We start from the raw sequence: 18,317 nt of genomic DNA on the forward strand, positions 1-18,317 counted from the left end.
GAGGCAAAGTAATGTTTCACTGGGAAGAGAAGCTGGTCCCCCTAGACCTGACAGAGCTTCTTATATGACCTTTGCTTGTGATGTGGCCACTGCGAGGGAGTTAAAGGCTTTGTTCAAGATAAAGCCTCTCTGAAGTTTCAGAACAGACAAACCAGGATTCAGTGTGCTCAAAACACAATGAAGACAAAAAGACTGCTTTCTTATGGGTATCTAGTTTTTATTTTATTAGGAAATTTGGATGACATTATGGGATAACTAAGAACACGAAAAGGGAAAATAGAAAACCATGCCTGCAGGCAGGGAATAGTAGATCAAGGAAGGAGCTGAATGGTGGTCTTCAGCTGGAAGTATTCATATTCATCAAACCAAACATTAGGAATCAAGATTTCATTCAGCTGAGTTTACTGATGTGCACAATCACTCAGGTGCTGGGCTGCACACAGAATTTTTCCACTAGATGTTTCCTTTTAGTTGGGAAACTTTCCAGATGAAGGGATTTGTAGCACCAAAGAAAGCCAGGAAGAGGGTCCAGGACCAAAAAGTAGAGGAAAAATGGGTGAGAAGGAGGAAAGTCTTACCAACAGAATGGGTACCAGCAGCACCTGAAGAGCAGCTCACCTAGTGGCAGCATTGCTTCTGGCAGCTGCACTTCTGCTGACAGCAGCTCTTCTGCTGGCAACAGCCCTTCCCACCGCCGCAGCCACACGAGTTGCAGCTGCAGGTGCGGCGGTGGCAGCAGACCACGGGGACGCTGCAGCAGCCCCCACAGCAGCCGTAGCAGCAGGGGCAGCAGCTGGTGCAGCAGCCCACCCGGTAGCATCTACAGCTGTTGCAGCTGCCACAGCCACCACCGCAGCCACCGCCACAGCCACCACCGCAGCCACTGCCACAGCCACCACCGCAGCCACCACAACTTCCACAACCACAGCAGCCCATGGTGTCAGTAGAGAGGACTCAGGAGAGGTGAGGAGGGAGACTCAGGAGGGCAGGGAGGTCTGATGCTGCCTTCCGCTGGTGAGGCCCTTATATACCACCTTGGGAGATGCTAGAGGGAGTGACCCAGGGCTCATGACCAGTGGTCACTTCCTCCTTGCTGCCATTGCAGCTTCCAAATAGGGTTGTCTAGGGTTCTTCCTTGTCACATTCTTATGGACTACATTTAAACCAACACATTTGCTAATTTTAGCTTTCCTCTTTACAGTCATTTTAGAAACAAACCAAGAGGTGCTAACCTACTGGAGGGGATCTTTGCAGAAGGACAGTTGAGTCTAAGATTCTGAATTAAGAAGGCCCTGGATTGCTATGAGCTCCTGTTCTTTCTCCTTAATGGTTTTCTCTCCAAATAGTCAGTTGACATCACCCTGCCTTCACAGAAGATTCGAGAGGAAGGCAAGTCAGCGTGAATGCCCACAGTGCACAAGCCATTCTCTCAAAATTTCCCCTTTGTTAGTACTGTGTACCTTCTGCATCATTACATCAGCCATTTTAGTTCTTATGAAGCTACACGTTCACAGCTCTATTTCCAAAAATTGTTCTTGAGTGAAATGAACTTCTTTCCTTTTTGTAACCTCAAAAGTAATCTACTAAAAGCCTTGATCCATGCTCGCCTCTCTCACTCTACACCATCTCCCTGAAAGCTCGTGTCCACACCCAAAGTTTCCATTTCCTCACGTATATGCCTGAATTTGTTCCTCAGATGCGCACATCCAGCTTAGAATCTTCTTCAGATTCCACACGTAGCCAACTTGCAGTCCACCTTCTCCCTGGAGGCACCTCCAGTGTCACTTGTCCCAGACTCAAGTCATAATCTTCCCTGACTCCCCCTCCCCCCAAAATGTAAATTTCTCCACATTTCCTTACCCATCAAGTTGACAATCCATTTAAAAAATCGCCTTTGGGACTTCCCTGGTGGTCCAGTGGTTGAGAGTCTGCCTGCCAACGCAAGAGACATGGGTTTGATCCCTGGCCTGGGAAGATCCCACATGCCCCAGGGCAACTAAACCCATGAGCCACAGCTACTGAACCCACGTGCCCTAGAGCCTGTGTTCCACAACAAGAGAATCCACTGCAATGAGAAGCCCGCACACCACAAAGAAGATAGTCCCTGCTTCTTGCAAACACAGAAAGCCTGAGCACAGCAACAGAGACCCAGCACAGTCACAAAGAAATAACTAAATAAAATTGTTAAAGTCGTCTTTGAATCTTTCCTTTCTCTCAGCCCATATCTAGTCTTTCACAAAATTCCGTTGATTTTTGCCCCTTTAAAAGCTCTCACATCTGTTCACTCTCTGTCTGCTCCATTGCCCCCCTCACCACGGATGAAGCACCCCCTGAGCCGCTGAAATGCTCTTCGGTCCACATACAGAAATGGTCTGTGCTCATTGATAACACCACCTATCAGCCCTGGGCCCATCACAGCATTTCCTTTCACTCAAATTCCCGAAGAACAGTCTCACCAAATTGACAACATGGATTCTGAGCAGCAAGCCTGTTGCCAGAGCAGCTCCGGGAGACAGTCAGCCAGCAAACATGCCCACCAAGGCCTCTGGACTCAGTGATGGCAAGAGATGCTCCTACATCAGCTTGTGTGATGAAAAGGCCACCGGCACTCTCGTCTCTCCTTCCTTATATTTTTACAGCCTCCATGTTGGTCCCCAGCGCTCACGTCCCACCAGGATCCACCGCTACATGCTTCGCCTCATTGCCACAGACCCCATTCTTCCCCTACTCCTCTGGGCTCTGTACCTGTACTCCTCAGGTATCCACCCTGCTCTCAGAATCACCTAAGTCAGCTACTTAGCACAGGGGTGCTTCTCTCAGACATCAACTGATGTCATATCATCAAAGACGAAATCAGTCCCTCAACCAAAGCTACTACACATGCCAAGAACTACACTATCAGTATGCAGACTCTTCAGAGGATCTGTTGGGCTGGCCAAAAAGTTCATTTGGGTTTTTTCATGAGAGGGGACAGAAAACCTGAATTAACTTTTTGGTCAACCCAATATTTCTGTTTTTAAAAGAATCATTACAGCCTGGCTGTGAAAAGACAAATCACAGTGGAACACTTCAAATGAAGAGGTGGAGAATGAAAACTTCTAGCCTCAGCAGTTCCCACTGGTCACGAAGCCCGAGCACAACGTCTGGCCTTGTTTGGAATTTGTGGCCATTTTCACATCCCCAGCTTCTAATGTCACTATGTTGCAAACTCTTTGAGGTCAGGGATTGTACCTTAAGCTTCACTGTCGCGACCCCCTTGGAAGCTCACAGATCACCTGGCTTGGGGGCTGTCCAAAGGGAGATGTGGGCTGTGGACAACCCTGCCCAGCACTCACACTCACCGTGATAGCCCCTGGTATTGTGGGATGATGGAGAAGTCTGCCCATTCCTGTTGACAGTCGGGTTCTCAGCATGCTTCCCTGGAACATTTAAGCCTTTTCAAATTGCATTGGAATATAGTTTTATGAAAGAAAAAAAAAAACACTGAAAATTGGGTAAAGACAAAGATATCTAAAAGGGAAGTAAACAAGAGATGATGCAGTTTATTAAGACAAATAGTAAAGAGTAAATCCAGACAAACAGCAACAGGGAAGTGGTCATGTGTCTTCCCTCTCCTGTCCCCAGAGCTGGTATATAAGGGTCCCCTGCAGCAGAAGCTGACATTCGACCTCCCTCACCTACTGAGTCTCCCTCCTCACCTCTCCTGAGTCCTCTCTACTGACACCATGGGCTGCTGTGGTTGTGGAAGTTGTGGTGGCTGTGGCGGTGGCTGCGGCGGTGGCTGCGGTGGTGGCTGCGGTGGTGGCTGTGGCGGTGGCTGCGGTGGTGGCTGTGGCGGTGGCTGCGGTGGTGGCTGTGGCAGCTGTAACAGCTGCAGATGCTACCGGGTGGGCTGCTGCACCAGCTGCTGCCCCTGCTGCTATGGCTGCTGTGGGGGCTGCTGCAGTGTCCCCGTGGTCTGCTGCCGCCGCACCTGCAGCTGCAACTCGTGTGGCTGCGGGGGTGGGAAGGGCTGTTGCCAGCAGAAGAGCTGCTGTCAGCAGAAGTGCAGCTGCCAGAAGCAATGCTGCCACTAGGCTGCCAGTCTGGCTTCTGGGAAGGTGCTGCAGGGAGCCATGGTCTAGATAAGACTCCCCCCTCTCTGTCTGCTCCTCTTTGACTTTTAAGTCAAAATCATGGCTGGATCCTTATCATCAGTCCATGGAAATCTCACATTTTTTGAGTTTCTGTTTTCCTGCCTGTATTTAATAAACACCAGCTAAAATAATAAATGTGCAGTCTTCTCTGTTTTGTGTGTGGAGTGTGTGTGTGTGTGTGTGTGTTTGCACATTCAGTCACTCGGTTGTGTCTGACTCCTTGCAACCCCATGGACTGTAGCCTGACATGGCTCCTCTGTCCATGGGATTCGTCAAGCAAAAATACTGGAGTGGGTTGCCATTTCATACTCCAGGGGATCTTCCCAACTCGGGGATCAAACCTGGGTCTCCTGCATTGGCAGATGGATTTTTTACCACTGTGCCACCTGAGAAGCCCCCTTCTCTGTCAATTACTGTTCAAATCATGTTCTCAACAAAACTAAGTCAAGATAGCTGATGTTCCACATTCTCGAAATGCCTCTAACGTTGTGTTCATTTGTGTCCTATTTTCACCATTGCATTGGCATCCCTGTATACACAAAGCAACTGTTGTCTTAATAAACTGCATTAGAGTTAGTTGTGGCTTCCCTGGTGGCTAGAGGGTAAAGATTCTGCCTGCAATACAGGAGACCTGGATTTGCATTAGAGCAAGACCCACCTCTTTTCTCTTTCAAGTCTCTCAATAGTCTATCAGGAGAAATGAGTTTTGATCCCAATGGACAAGGCAGATGTTACATAAGTAAAGGCAGTAATGAATCAAAAACTAGATGCATTTTTTGTCATAGATGTAGTTAGTGAATGAGTAATCCGTGTGGGTTTATAAAGAAGCAAGGGATTAGGGGCTCATCCTCAGTGTTGGCACTTAAATGTAGTACACTAGACTCTCCCCAAATCTCTCCCTGGATAGCAGCAGAAGTTTTAGTGCATCAGTAAATATTTGTACAGATCCTGCATGGTCATGGGGTCACTCAGGAGCATGATCACCTTTGGCTCAGGTTTATGATGATTACTCTTCGTCTCCTCATAGAGTTTCCTTCTCCTGTATTTTGATCATAATTGTCATGCCTCATTACTAAGAAGAAAATGGCCACCCACTCCAGTATTCTTGTGTGGGAAATCCCATGGACAGAGGAGTCTGGCGGGCTACACTCCATGGGGTCTCAAGGAGTTGGACATGACTTAGCACTAAACAAAACAGCAACAACTTCAAAAAGCAACATAAATGGAGGCATTGGGCCCCACATGTTCCTTTGCCACTAGCTCTAGAGTTCACGTGTGCTTTCCAACGAGTCATCTCCCTCACTGAGCATCCATATCCTCCAGCTCAGACCTCCCAGAGCCAGACCACAAAGTTCAGCTCTAGCCAAGACCAGCACCATGGATGTCTGAGACCAGCCTCTGCAAACAACAAGATAGCCCTTGGTTATAACGTGAGACTGTGAGCATCGGAATCTAAAGAGTCAAAAAGGGCAACTTTCAAGCACTCCATTCCCTGAAGAGTCCATATACATGATAAAACGTGTCCCCAAACACCCCTCCCATCACTCTCCCATACCTTTCCTTGGCCCTTTTCTGTGGACTCCAGCTGTTTAATCCATCATGGTCAGTTGGGGGTTCCCAGCTGGGTTGGACAGGAGAGTCAAGCCTGAGGGAAGCCAAGCACCTAGGAAATGTCTCCCAGAAGGACATTCTGGCACCAACCCCACGAGGTTCACTTGGGGCATTTTCTTGTCCCCCTACACAGAGCCTGACACAAGGCAGATGTTTAAACAGGTTGAACTGATCAAATGGAATGAAATAACCAAAGGAGACATGAGTGAAGTAAGAATGTCAGGTAAGACTTCCAAAGGAGGTCTTCCTTCTCAGCTCCTTGAAATTCAGAAGACAGCATTTGACAAGGGGGTGTGTCTCCCCAAATTCTAAGTTTACGAGGTAGGTTTTGGCAGCCATCTGACTCTGTTCTCATGTTTTTTCCCACCTCCAAGAGCCCTGAGCCTCTAGTGCTCTCTGGTTACCCACCTCCCCTTAGTTAATCTCAGCCTCAAGAATTTATCCCCCGGGACCTCCACCCTCTGACTTATCCTTCCGGTCCCACACTCCACCCTTAGAACCACGACCATCACATGGCTATTTCTAGCTAGAAGGGAGTGGTCAAGAGAGAAGCCCCTTCCATCTTTCTTACCCAACTTTTCCTCACTGGGGCATCCTTGAGGCAGTTTTCCCACAAAGAAAGGTTGAGCAGACAAATTCTGGAGATACAGCCACTCCTCCCATGGAAGACAGAACCCTTTTTAGGCTGTTGGTCCCTTGTCCCTCTCATTAGACATGTGCGTTTGCTTTCAGTCACTGTAAATAAAATACAAGAGGCTGTCAGGATGAAAGAGATGTCACATTCATCACTGACACTGATTTGTGAGAAAGGGACCCAGGTGGCCAGTCATCCACTAACAGTTACTGAACCTTTATTTGCCAGGCATGGAGCTGGGTCTTACGGGGGGATACCAAGAAGACACCATTCCTTCAGTTAGATAGGTGGCAGTTTGATATAGAAAAGAAGATATGTGTAAAAACCAAAGCAAATATAGGTCACAAGCAAAATCACAAGAATGAAAGACACATGATGATATGACATCTCTAGGCTGTGTTGTTCTTTTGTTAGGAGTTGAACTGTGTCCCCCACTCATGCTCAAATCAATATGCTGAAGTTGAAGTCCTAACCCTTAGTACCTCGGAACCTGACTATATGTTCAGTTCAGTTCAGTTCAGTCGCTCAGTCGTGTCCGACTCTCCGTGACCCCATGAATCACAGCACGCCAGGCCTCCCTGTCCATCACCAACTCCCGGAGTTCACTCAAACTCATGTCCACAGAGTCGGTGATGACATCCAGCCATCTCATTCTCCGTCGTCCCCTTCTCCTCCCGCCCCCAACCTTTCCCAGCATCAGAGTCTTTTCCAGTGAGTCAACTCGTCGCATGAGGTGGCCAAAGTATTGCAGTTTCAGCTTTAGCATCAGTCCCTTCAATGAACATCCAGGATTGATCTCCCTTAGAATGGACTGGTTGGATCTCCTTGCAGTATAAGGGACTCTCAAGAGTCTTCTCCAACACCACAGTTCAAAAGCATCGATTCTTCAGCGATCAGCCTTCTTCACAGTCCAACTCTCACATCCATACATGACCACGGGAAAAACCATAGCCTTGACTAGACGGACCTTGGTTGGCAAAGTAATGTCTCTGCTTTTTAATACACTATCAAGGTTGGTCATAACTTTCCTTCCAAGGAGCAAGCGTCTTTTAATTTCATGGCTGCAATCAGCATCTGCAGTGATTTTGGAGCCCAAAAAAATAAAGTCTGACACTGTTTCCACTGTTTTTCCATCTATTTCCCATGAAGTGATGGGACCAGATGCCATGATCTTTGTTTTCTGAATGTTGAGCTTCAAGCCAACTGTTTCACTCTCCTCTTTCACTTTCATCAAGAGGCTTTTGAGTTCCTCTTCACTTTCTGCCATAAGGGTAGTGTCATCTGCATATCTGAGGTTATTGATATTTCTCCCGGCAATCTTGATTCCAGCTTGTGCTTCTTCCAGCCCAGCGTTCCTCATGATGTACTCTGCATATAAGTTAAATAAGCAAGGTGACAATATACAACCTTGACGTACACCTTTTCCTATTTGGAACCAGTCTGTTGTTCCATGTCCAGTTCTAACTGTTGCTTCCTGACCTGCATACAGGTTTCTCGAGGCAGGTCAGGTGGTCTGGGATTCCCATCTCTTTCAGAATGTTCCACAGTTTATTGTGATCCACACAGTCAAAGGCTTTGGCATAGTCAATGAAGCAGAAATAGATGTTTTTCTGAAACTCTCTTGCTTTCTCCATGATCCAGCGGATGTTGGCAATTTGATCTCTGGTGCCTCTGCCTTTTCTAAAACCTGCTTGAACATCTGGGAGTTCATGGTTTACATACTGCTGAAGCCTGGCTTGGAGAATTTTGAGCATGACTTTACTAGCGTGTGAGATGAGTGCAATTGTGCGGTAGTTTGAGCATTCTTTGGCATTGCCTTTCTTTGGGATTGGAATGAAGACTGACCTCTTCCAGTCCTGTGGCCACTGCTGAGTTTTCCAAATCTGCTGGCATATTGAGTGCAGCACTTTCACAGCATCATCTTTCAAGACTTGAAATAGCTCAACTGGAATTCCATCACCTCCACTAGCTTTGTTCGTAGTGATGCTTTCTAAGGCCCACTTGACTTCACATTCCAAGATGTCTGGCTCTAGGTCAGTGATCATGTTATCGTGACTATCTTGGTCGTGAAGATCTTTTTTGTACAGTTCTTCTGTGTATTCCTGCCACCTCTTCTTAATATCTTCTGCTTCTGTTAGGTCCATACCATTTCTGTCCTTTATCGAGCCCATCTTTGCATGAAATGTTCCCTTGGAATCTCTAATTTTCTTGAAGAGGTCTCTTGTTTTTCCTATTCTGTTGTTTTCCTCTATTTCTTTGCATTGATCGCTGAGGAAGTCTTTCTTATCTCTCCTTGCTATTCTTTGGAACTCTGCATTCAGATGCTTATATCTTTCCTTTTCTCCTTTGCTTTTTGCCTCTCTTCTTTTCACAGCTATTTGTAAGGCCTCCTCAGACAACCATTTCACTCTTTTGCATTTCTTTTCCATGGGGATGGTCTTGGTCCCTGTCTCCTGTACAATGTCACGAACCTCCGTCCAGAGTTCATCAGGCACTCTATCTATCAGATCTAGTTCCTTAAATCTGTTTCTCACTTCCACTGTATAATCATAAGGGATTTGATTGAGGTCATATCTGAATGGTCTAGTGGTTTTCCCTACTTTCTTCAATTTAAGTCTGAATTTCGCAATAAGGAGTTCATGATCTGAGCCACAGTCAGCTCCTGGTCTTGTTTTCGCTAACTGTATACAGCTTCTCCATCTTTGGTTGCAAAGAATATAATCAATCTGATTTCGGTGTTGACCATCTGGTGATGTCCATGTGTAGAGTCTTCTCTTGTGTTGTTGGAAGAGGGTGTTTGCTATGACCAGTGCATACTGTATGTACATACATGACTATATGTAGAGATAAAATATTTCAGGAGGTAATTAAGTTAAAAGAAGATCATTAAAGTGGGTCCTAAACAAATATGGCTGGTGCCCTTCTAAGAAGAGGATGTAAGGACACAGACATGCCCAGAGGGAAGACCATGTGAGGACATGCAAGATGGCAGCCATCTGCAACCAAGGAGAGAGGCTGCAGAAGAAATATAACCTGCTGACGTCTGGATCTCGGACTTGCAGCCGAGGAACCTGAATTTGATCTTGGACTTGCAGCCGAGGAACCTGAATTTGATCTTGGACTTGCAGCCTCCATAACTGTGAGAAAACAAACTCCTGTTTGAGCCACCCAGTTTGTCCTACTTTGTTATGGTAGCCCTTGCAAACAAATACAATCTCTCGGGAATGCGTAATGAGTATCAACCACATGTGTTTCTGTGAATGTTGAGCTGTAGGCCTAAAGAGATGCTGTGACTTAGGTGAACCTGTGTAATGAATCATTCTTGACGTTTAAGTAAAAGAAACATGCTGCTGTTGTATCCATGATGTGGTCCAGGTATGCAGCCTGGTTCCTGGCTTTCCTTGACATGCTCTGCTCTCTCCCTCCTTCTGAACATGGTCCACACTAATTCCCATCACATGAAACTGCCATGAAATTCACAAGGAAGTCAGACAGATTCTATGCATGGACAGGGTGGGGAGAGGGTGTGATGGGGGTTGGAGAGTGTAGGAGGAGCACTCTGAGTTCACACATTCTACACCATAACCCAACTGGTGAATAGTTTGCTTTCTGTAATCCTACTGAGAATTTGGATCTTCACTAGGTTATCTGAATAATTGGCATAAACAGTCTGTGTGCCTCACTGTGGGAAACGGATAAGCAGGGCCTACAGGAATTTGCAAATTAAGTGGGAATAATATCAGATTGTGGAGAAGGAAATGGCAACCCACTCCAGTGTTATTGCCTGGAGAATCCCAGGGACAGCGGAGCCTGGTCGGCTGCCGTTTATGGGGTCGCACAGAGTCGGACATGACTGAATATCAGATTGAAAAGTGAAAAGATTTGCTGAGCTCAACTGAGCTACAGAAAATATTTTCTCTCTTACATTGTGACCTAATACTTTCTTCTCAGTACTTAGTCCATCTGAGAAACGCATGCCTGTAGCAGAGGAATGAGGAAACTTATGCAAAAACAATGATGCTGACCACCCTACCTACGGACAACAGCCTCTGCCACTCTCTGGCTCTTGTCCAAACTGGACCACATCTGATGGAGAAAAGATACACTGAAAAGGTCACATGGAACAAGAAGCCACAGGTTCAGTGCAATGAACCTGTTCTGTGTGTTCCTACCTCTGACGGAAACACCTACAAGGCCAGGCATCACACTTAGCCTTGGATTATAATTATTTGTGTGCACATTCATCCCCCGCAAACATTCCAAGGCAGAGTCTGCTCCATCTTTGAACTAGCATCATCTCTTTAGACCTATCTTTATACCTAGGAGCATTTCAATGAACATTTGTCAACAGAAAGCAAACTCTTCTGAAATATTCAAATCCTTCTAAATACTATCATGGTTTGAATCATAAAATATCACTTGTATTTCAACTTGCATCTTCAAAGTGAATTATGGTTATCGAGGACTCACTGAGGTCTAGTTTCCTCTAGGAATGAGAGAGGTAGATCTTACCCATATAATGATTTTCCAACAGGAAAGGACTTCCAACAGTCTGGCAAAGGGACACAGATTAGATGACTGCTCAAAGTCCCAAAAGGCTTAAGAGTCTAAGAAACGGAAATAAATACACAAAAGCATAAATTATATCTTAAGCTATTAAGATCTGATATAAATTAGAAAGAAACCCTAAGTCTTAACAATAAACCCAAATGAGGGTAAATTATTTGGTTGGTCAAAAAGTTTGTTTGGGTTTTTTGTATGATGTTACTTTTTGGGCAACCCAATAACATAAACAGAAAAGCAAGCAGCAGTTACTTCAAAAGAACCAGTTACTTCAAGAGAACTGCTGCTGCTGCTGCTAAGTCACTTCAGTCGTGTCTGACTCTGTGTGACCCCATAGACGGAAGCCCACCAGGCTCCCCCGTCCCTAGGATTCTCCAGGCAAGAACACCGGAGTGGGCTGCCATTTCCTTCTCCAATGTGTGAAAGTGAAAAGTGAAAGTGAAGTCGCTCAGTCATGTCCGACTCTTAGCAAGCCCAAGGACTGCAGCCTACCAGGCTCCTCTATCCATGGGATTTTCTAGGCAAGAGTACTGGAGTGGCTTGTCATTGCCTTCTCAACATAACATAAATACCACATCCACCAATGCCAATGCATTTAGCACAACCTGATGGTATTGATTTTTGTAGTTGTTTTGTTTGCTTTAGTCACTAAGCCATGACCCACTCCTTGCAACTCCATGGACTATAGCCCCACCAGGTTCCTCTCCCCATGGGATTTCCCAGGCAAGAATACTGGAGTGGGCTGCCATTTCCTTCTCCAGGGGACTTATTCCCAACCAAGGGATCGAACCTGTGGCCCTTCAGTGGCAGCCATATTCTTTACCACTGAGCCACCAGGGGAAGCTAAACTAATAATAGGAAAATTCTAACTGTGCACTGCTGCCTGAATTTATATGGGGGAAAAAAAATGAAAGGGCCTACACTGCAGGGGTGGAACTCTGCCCTCCAAGCAAAGAGTAAATGGCCCCAGTGGATGGAAATCTAAAGGCAATGTAGTCATCCATATTTTGGTCAGTCAGTCAGTCAGGCAGTTCAGTCGCTCAGTCGTGTCCGACTCTTTGTGACCCCATGAACCACAGCACGCCAGGCCTCCCTGTCCATCACCAACTCCCGGAGTTCACTCAAACTCATGTCCATTGAGTCAGTGATGCCATCCAACCATCTCATTCTCTGTCGTCCCCTTCTCCTCCTGCCCCCAATCCCTCCCAGCATCAGAGTCTTTTCCAGTGAGTCAACTCTTCACATGAGGTGGCCAAAGTATTGCAGTTTCAGCTTTAGCATCAGTCCTTCCAATGAACACCCAGGATTCATCTCCTTTAGGATGGACTGGTTGGATCTGCTTGCAGTCCAAGGGACTCGCAAGAGTCTTCTCCAGCACCACAGTTCAAAAGCATCAATTCTTCGGCGATCAGCTTTCTTCACAGTCCAACTCTCACATCCATACATGACCACGGGAAAAACCATAGCCTTGACTAGACGGACCTTGGTTGGCAAAGTAATGTCTCTGCTTTTTAATATGCTGTCTAGGTTGGTCATAACTTTCCTTCCAAGGAGTAAGCGTCTTTTAATTTCATGGCTGCAATCAGAATCTGCAGTGATTTTGGAGCATAAAAAATTAAGTCTGACACGGTTTCCACTAGTAGATGTAGTTATGAAAATTTTGTTTAAACTGGCTCTTTGTGAATAATACAGGACTTTTAATAAACTAGGGAAACATTCATCTGTAAATAAAACTGTTACCTCAAAACTGAATTCAAATTGTGAACAAAGACGCACTTTCAAATATATTTGTTCTGCTTGGGTTGAAACTGGAGTTCATAGACAGTGGAGACAGAAAAATTGTTCTCATGGTCCTTCCTGGCTCCATTGTCACTGCCCCTCCACTAAGAGACTTTTAAGAGATTGATAACTTCTAGGAGGTGAAATATGATTAAACCAAAACAAAGGCGAAGAGAAACTTCTACATGATAAATTGAATTATTTTATTAGGAAATTTAGAAAACAGTTGTTGATAAACAGGAATACATGATAGAAAATGTACAGAGATAAAAGCACGTAACTGGGAACGAAACGTGCATCTAAAGGATATTGGGAATTGTGATCCTATTTGATGGAGCTCAGTGATGTCAACTCTTCTTTAGGAGTCAGGTTGTACTTGGGCCTTTATTTTGGATGTTTGCTAATCGATTGGGAATTTTTCAGAGAGGGAAACTGAAAATACCCAAAGCAGAAGAGATAGGAATCCAAATCCAGGAGCAAAGTTGCAGCCCAGGAAGGTAAGTCCCAGAATCCCAGGTGATGTCAGGTAGGGCAGGTGAACAGGGTAGAGAGACATCCAGAACAGAGGCTGAGCTGGTCACCTAGTGGCAGCATTGCTTCTGACAGCAGCTCTTCTGCTGGCAACAGCCCTTCCCACCCCCGCAGCCACACGAGTTGCAGCTGCAGGTGCGGCGGTGGCAGCAGACCACGGGGACGCTGCAGCAGCCCCCACAGCAGCCATAGCAGCAGGGGCAGCAGCTGGTGCAGCAGCCCACCCGGTAGCATCTGCAGCTGTTGCAGCTGCCACAGCCACCACCACAGCCACCACCGCAGCCACCACCGCAGCCACCACCACAGCCACCACCGCAGCCACCGCCACAGCCACCACCGCAGCCACTGCCACAGCCACCACCACAGCCACCACCGCAGCCACTGCCACAGCCACCACCGCAGCCACCGCCACAGCCACCACCGCAGCCACCGCCACAGCCACCACCGCAGCCACTGCCACAGCCACCACCGCAGCCACCGCCACAGCCACTGCCACAGCCACTGCCACAGCCACAGCCACAGCCACCACCGCAGCCACAACTTCCACAACCACAGCAGCCCATGGTGTCGGTCGAGGGGACTCTGAGTAGAGAGGAGAGGTGAGGAGGGAGACTCAGGAGGTGAAGGTCTGATGCCTGCCTCCACCAAGGGCCCCTTAAACACCATCTCTGGGGAGAGAAGTGACCTAAGTCTCGAGGTTCCTTCCCTGTTGTTGATGCAGATACCCACAGTGGACTCTCACATAGCCTTGTGCACTTCCTGAGCAGATCCTTCTCACTTAAAAAATTTGCTAAATTTAGCTTTTGCTTGTCTTTTTAAGGCCATCTTTAAAAATAGAACAGGAAACAACTATTAACCCCCTTTTCTCTTTAGGAGTTGTAAAGGTCTGAACAGACCAGAATTCTCTTGGCTGCTTTTACATCTCTCAGCCCTGTCACCCCAGGACAGAGATTGTTCATTCCCGATTACCAGGTTGGGAAAACATTGTTTTAGGGGAACATTTTGAACTTGAAAGGGAAATGGGATCTCCGGTCACATTATTTCATCCTGGGACAATTCCTCTTCCTCTAACGCAGGTTAGGACTCTGATTCAGAAGAGATGGTCCTGGGTTATCAGGGGTTACTCCAGGGCATGTTTTCAGTTGTGTCAGATGATAGAAGCACATCCTAAGAAGAACATTCCTAAGTCACCTGCCAAATTTAAGGACACTTCTGCTATCATCAGCCTGTTCAAAGAGAACAAGCAGCAACAGAGATGCAGACACAGAACAGACTTGTGGACACAGTGGGAGAGGATTGGACAAGTTGAGAGAGTAGCATTGAAACATATGCTTTACCGTGTTTGGAACAGATAGCCAGTGCGAATTTGCTGCATGATGCAAGGGTCTCAATCCAGTACTCTGTGACAGGCTGGAGGGGAGGGAGCTTCAAAATGGAGGGGACATGTTTCAGTCTGTTCCCTGGTGGCTCAGATGGTAAAGAATCTGCTGGCAATGTGGGAGACCTGGGTTCGATCCCTGGGTTGGGAAGATCCCTGGAGAAGGGCAAGGCAGCCCACTCCAGTATTCTTGCCTGGAGAATCCCATGGACAGAGGAGCCTGGTGGGTTACCATGGCAAAGAGTCAGACACGACTGACTGAGTAACACACATGGCTGATACATGTTGATGCATGACAGAAGCCAATACAACATTGTGAAACAATTATCCTTCAATTAAAAATAAATAAATAAAAGAAGGACAAATCAAAAAAGCAGGTTTCTGACATCTCTGTGTTGCTGGGGTGATCAGAGACCATCCACATGGAATACTTACTTGAAATCATTGCTTTCACATGGCTGTCACTGCACAGACCACTCTTTCCTGTTAGAGGCAATCACTGGAGTTTGCAGGTCAGATTCTATTAGCCATTCTCAGAAGATTAAAACACTCCTATGGGTCACCCTCAGAGAACTCTGCAGTCAAGGAGGAAAATACTTTTTGCACCAAATGAAACTTGAACCCGTGGGCTCTTCACTTGCCTTCACATACACCCAGAGGACTAAAAAGTTTCCTTATCCAGGACTGTACCTTTTTGACTCCAAAGAACATGCAGCTAATTCTGTAGTGTTGGGCTTCAATCAGTTACTTGTGTATTAGTATCAGAGTTTACTACAAGATGGCAGAGTAGGAGGACGTGTGATTATTTCCTCCTGTGAGAACTCCAAAATTACAACTTGCTGCTGAACAACCATCGACAGGAGAATGTTGGATCCCAGCAAAAAAAGATACCCCATGTCCAAGGGCAAAGGAGAAGCCCAAGCAAGATGGTAGGAGGGGTGAAATCATGTTTAGAATCAAACCCCAAACCTGCCAGAGATGCTCAGAGGGCTCAAATATACTTGTGTGCACCAGGACCCAGAAATCGCACAAATATTGAGCCAGAACTGTGTTTGAGTGTCTCCTGCAGAGGTATGGGTCAGCAGTGGCCTGCCACAGGGGCAGGGGCTTTGGGTGCAGCAGACCTGGGTATGGCATAAGCTCTCTTGGAGGAGGTCACCATTAACCCCACCATAGAGCTGCCAGAACTCACACACGACTGGGGAAACAGACTCTTGGAGGGCACAAACAAAACCTTGTGTGCACCAGGACCAGAAGAAAGGAGCAGTGACCCCACAAGAGACTGACCCAGACTTGCCCATGAGTGTCCGGGAGTCTCTGGTGTAGACGTGGGTCAGCAGTGGCCTGCTGCAGGGCTGGGGGCACTGAGTGCAGCAGTACACGCGTGGGACCTTTTGGAGGAGGTCGCCATTATCTTCATTACCTCCACCACAGTTTGGCCTCAGGTCATACAACTGGGAGGGAAGAGAACCCCAGCCATCAACAGAAAATTGGATTAAAGATTTATTGAGCATGGCCCCGCCCCACCACTGCTGACCTGGACCTCTGCAGGAGACACTCACACACAGTTCCAACTCAGTCTCTGTGGGGTCTCTGCGTCCTGATGCGCACAAGGTTTGTTTGAGCCATCTGAGCATCTCTGCGGGGTATGCGGTTTGATTCTAAATGTGATTTCGCCCATCCTACCATCTTGCTGGGGCTTCTCCTTTGCCCTTGGATGTGAGGTATCTTTATTTGGTGGGATCCAACATTCTCCTGTCGATGGTTTTTCAGCAGCGAGTTGTAATTTTGGAGTTCTCACAAGAGGAGATGAATGCACATCCTTCTACTCCACCATCTTGTAGTAAACTCTGATACTACAAGACCCAGACCCAGACTATAAGAACAAGACCCAGTTTCCCCCTCAGTCTCTCCCATCAGGAAGCTTCCATAAGCCTCTCATCCTTATCCATCAGAAAGCAGACAGAATGAAAACGACAATAACAGAAAACTAACCAAACTGATCACAGGGACCACAGCCTTGTCTGACTCAGTGAAACTATGAGCCATGCCGTGTAGGTCCAGCCAAGATGGATGGGTCATGGTGGAGAGTTCTGACAAATCGTGGTCCACTGGAGAAGGGGATGGCAAACCACTTCAGCATTTTTGCCATGAATAGTATGAAAAGGCAAAAAGATAGGACACTGAAAGATGAATTCCCCAGGTCACTAGGTGCACAATATGCATACGCTACTGAAGACTGGGGAGAAATAACTCCAGAAAGAATGAAGAGACAGGGCCAAAGCAAAAACAACACCCAGCTGTGGATATGACTGGTGATGGAAGTAAAGTCCAATGCTGTAAAGAGCAATATTGCATAGGAACCTGGAATGTTAGGTCCACGAATCCAGGTAAATTGAAAATGGTCAAACAGGAGACGGTAAGAGCGAACATCAACATTTTAGGAATCAGTGAACTAAAATGGACTGGAATGGGTGAATTTAACTCAGATGACCATTATATCTACTACTGCAGGCAAGAATTTCTTAGAAGAAAAAGAGTAGCCATCAGAGTCAACAAAAAATCTGCAGTGCAGTACTTGGATGCAGTCTCAAAAATGACAGAATGATCTCTGTTCATTTCCAAGGCAAACCATTCAATATGACAGTAATCCAAGTCTATGCCCCAACCAGTAATGCTGAAGAAGCTGAAATTGAATAATTCCATGAAGACCTACAAGACCTTCTAGAACTAACACCCAAAAAAGATGTCCTTTTCATTATAGGGGACTGGAATGCAAAAGTAGGAAGTTAAGAGATACCTGGAGTAACAGGCAAATTTGACCTTGGAATACAAAAGGAAGCAGGGCAAAGGCTAACAGAGTTTTGCCAAGACAACACACTGGTCATAGCAAACATCCTCTTCCAACAAGAGAAGACTTTACACATGGACATCACCAGATGGTCAATATCGAAATCAGATATTATATTCTTGGCAGCAAAAATGGAGACGTTCTATACAGTTAGCAAAAACAAGACAGGGAGCTGACTGTGGCTCAGATCATGAACTCCCTCTTGCCAAATTCAGACTGAAATGGAAGAAAGTAGGAAAAACCAGTAGACCATTGAGATATGACCTAAATTAAATCCCTTACGATTATACAGTGGAAGTGATAAATAGATTCAAGGGATTAGATCTGATAGAGTGCCTGAAGAACTAGGGATGGATGTTCATGACATTCTACAGGAAGAAGTGATCAAGACCATCCCCAAGGAAAACAAATGCAAAAAGGCAAAATGGTTTTCTGAGGAGGACTTACAAATAGCTGAGAAAAGAAGAGATGCTAAAGGCAAAGGAGAAAAGGAAAGACATACCCATTTGAATGCAGAGTTCCAAAGCATAGCAAGGAGAGATTAGAAAGCCTTCCTCAGTGATCAGTGCAAAGAAATAGAGGAAAACAACAGAATAGGAAACACTAGAGATCTCTTCAAGAAAATTAGAGATACCAAGGGAACATTTCATGCAAAGATGGGTACAGTAAAGGACAGAAATGGTATGGACCTAACAGAAGCAGAAGATATTAAGAAGAGGTGGCAAGAATACACAGAAGAATTATACAAAAAAGATCTTCATGACCCAGATAACCAAGATGGTGTGATCACTCACCTAGAGCCAGACATCCTCAAAAGTGAAGTCAAGTGGACCT

General features: G+C 46.2%; 2 pseudogenes; both read right to left on the reverse strand.

Annotated features, from left to right (window-relative positions):
• Positions 1-439: 439 nt before the first annotated feature.
• LOC148778506 (small cysteine and glycine repeat-containing protein 9 pseudogene) lies at positions 440-2,145 on the reverse strand (annotated as a pseudogene).
• A 10,785-nt stretch (positions 2,146-12,930) lies between these two features.
• LOC148778507 (small cysteine and glycine repeat-containing protein 9 pseudogene) lies at positions 12,931-13,631 on the reverse strand (annotated as a pseudogene).
• Positions 13,632-18,317: the final 4,686 nt, after the last annotated feature.

The sequence above is a fragment of the Moschus berezovskii genome, chromosome 2, assembly GCF_049115385.1.
Source record: "Moschus berezovskii isolate FMDL1 chromosome 2, NW_MosBer_1.0, whole genome shotgun sequence".
Taxonomy (NCBI): domain Eukaryota; kingdom Metazoa; phylum Chordata; class Mammalia; order Artiodactyla; family Moschidae; genus Moschus; species Moschus berezovskii.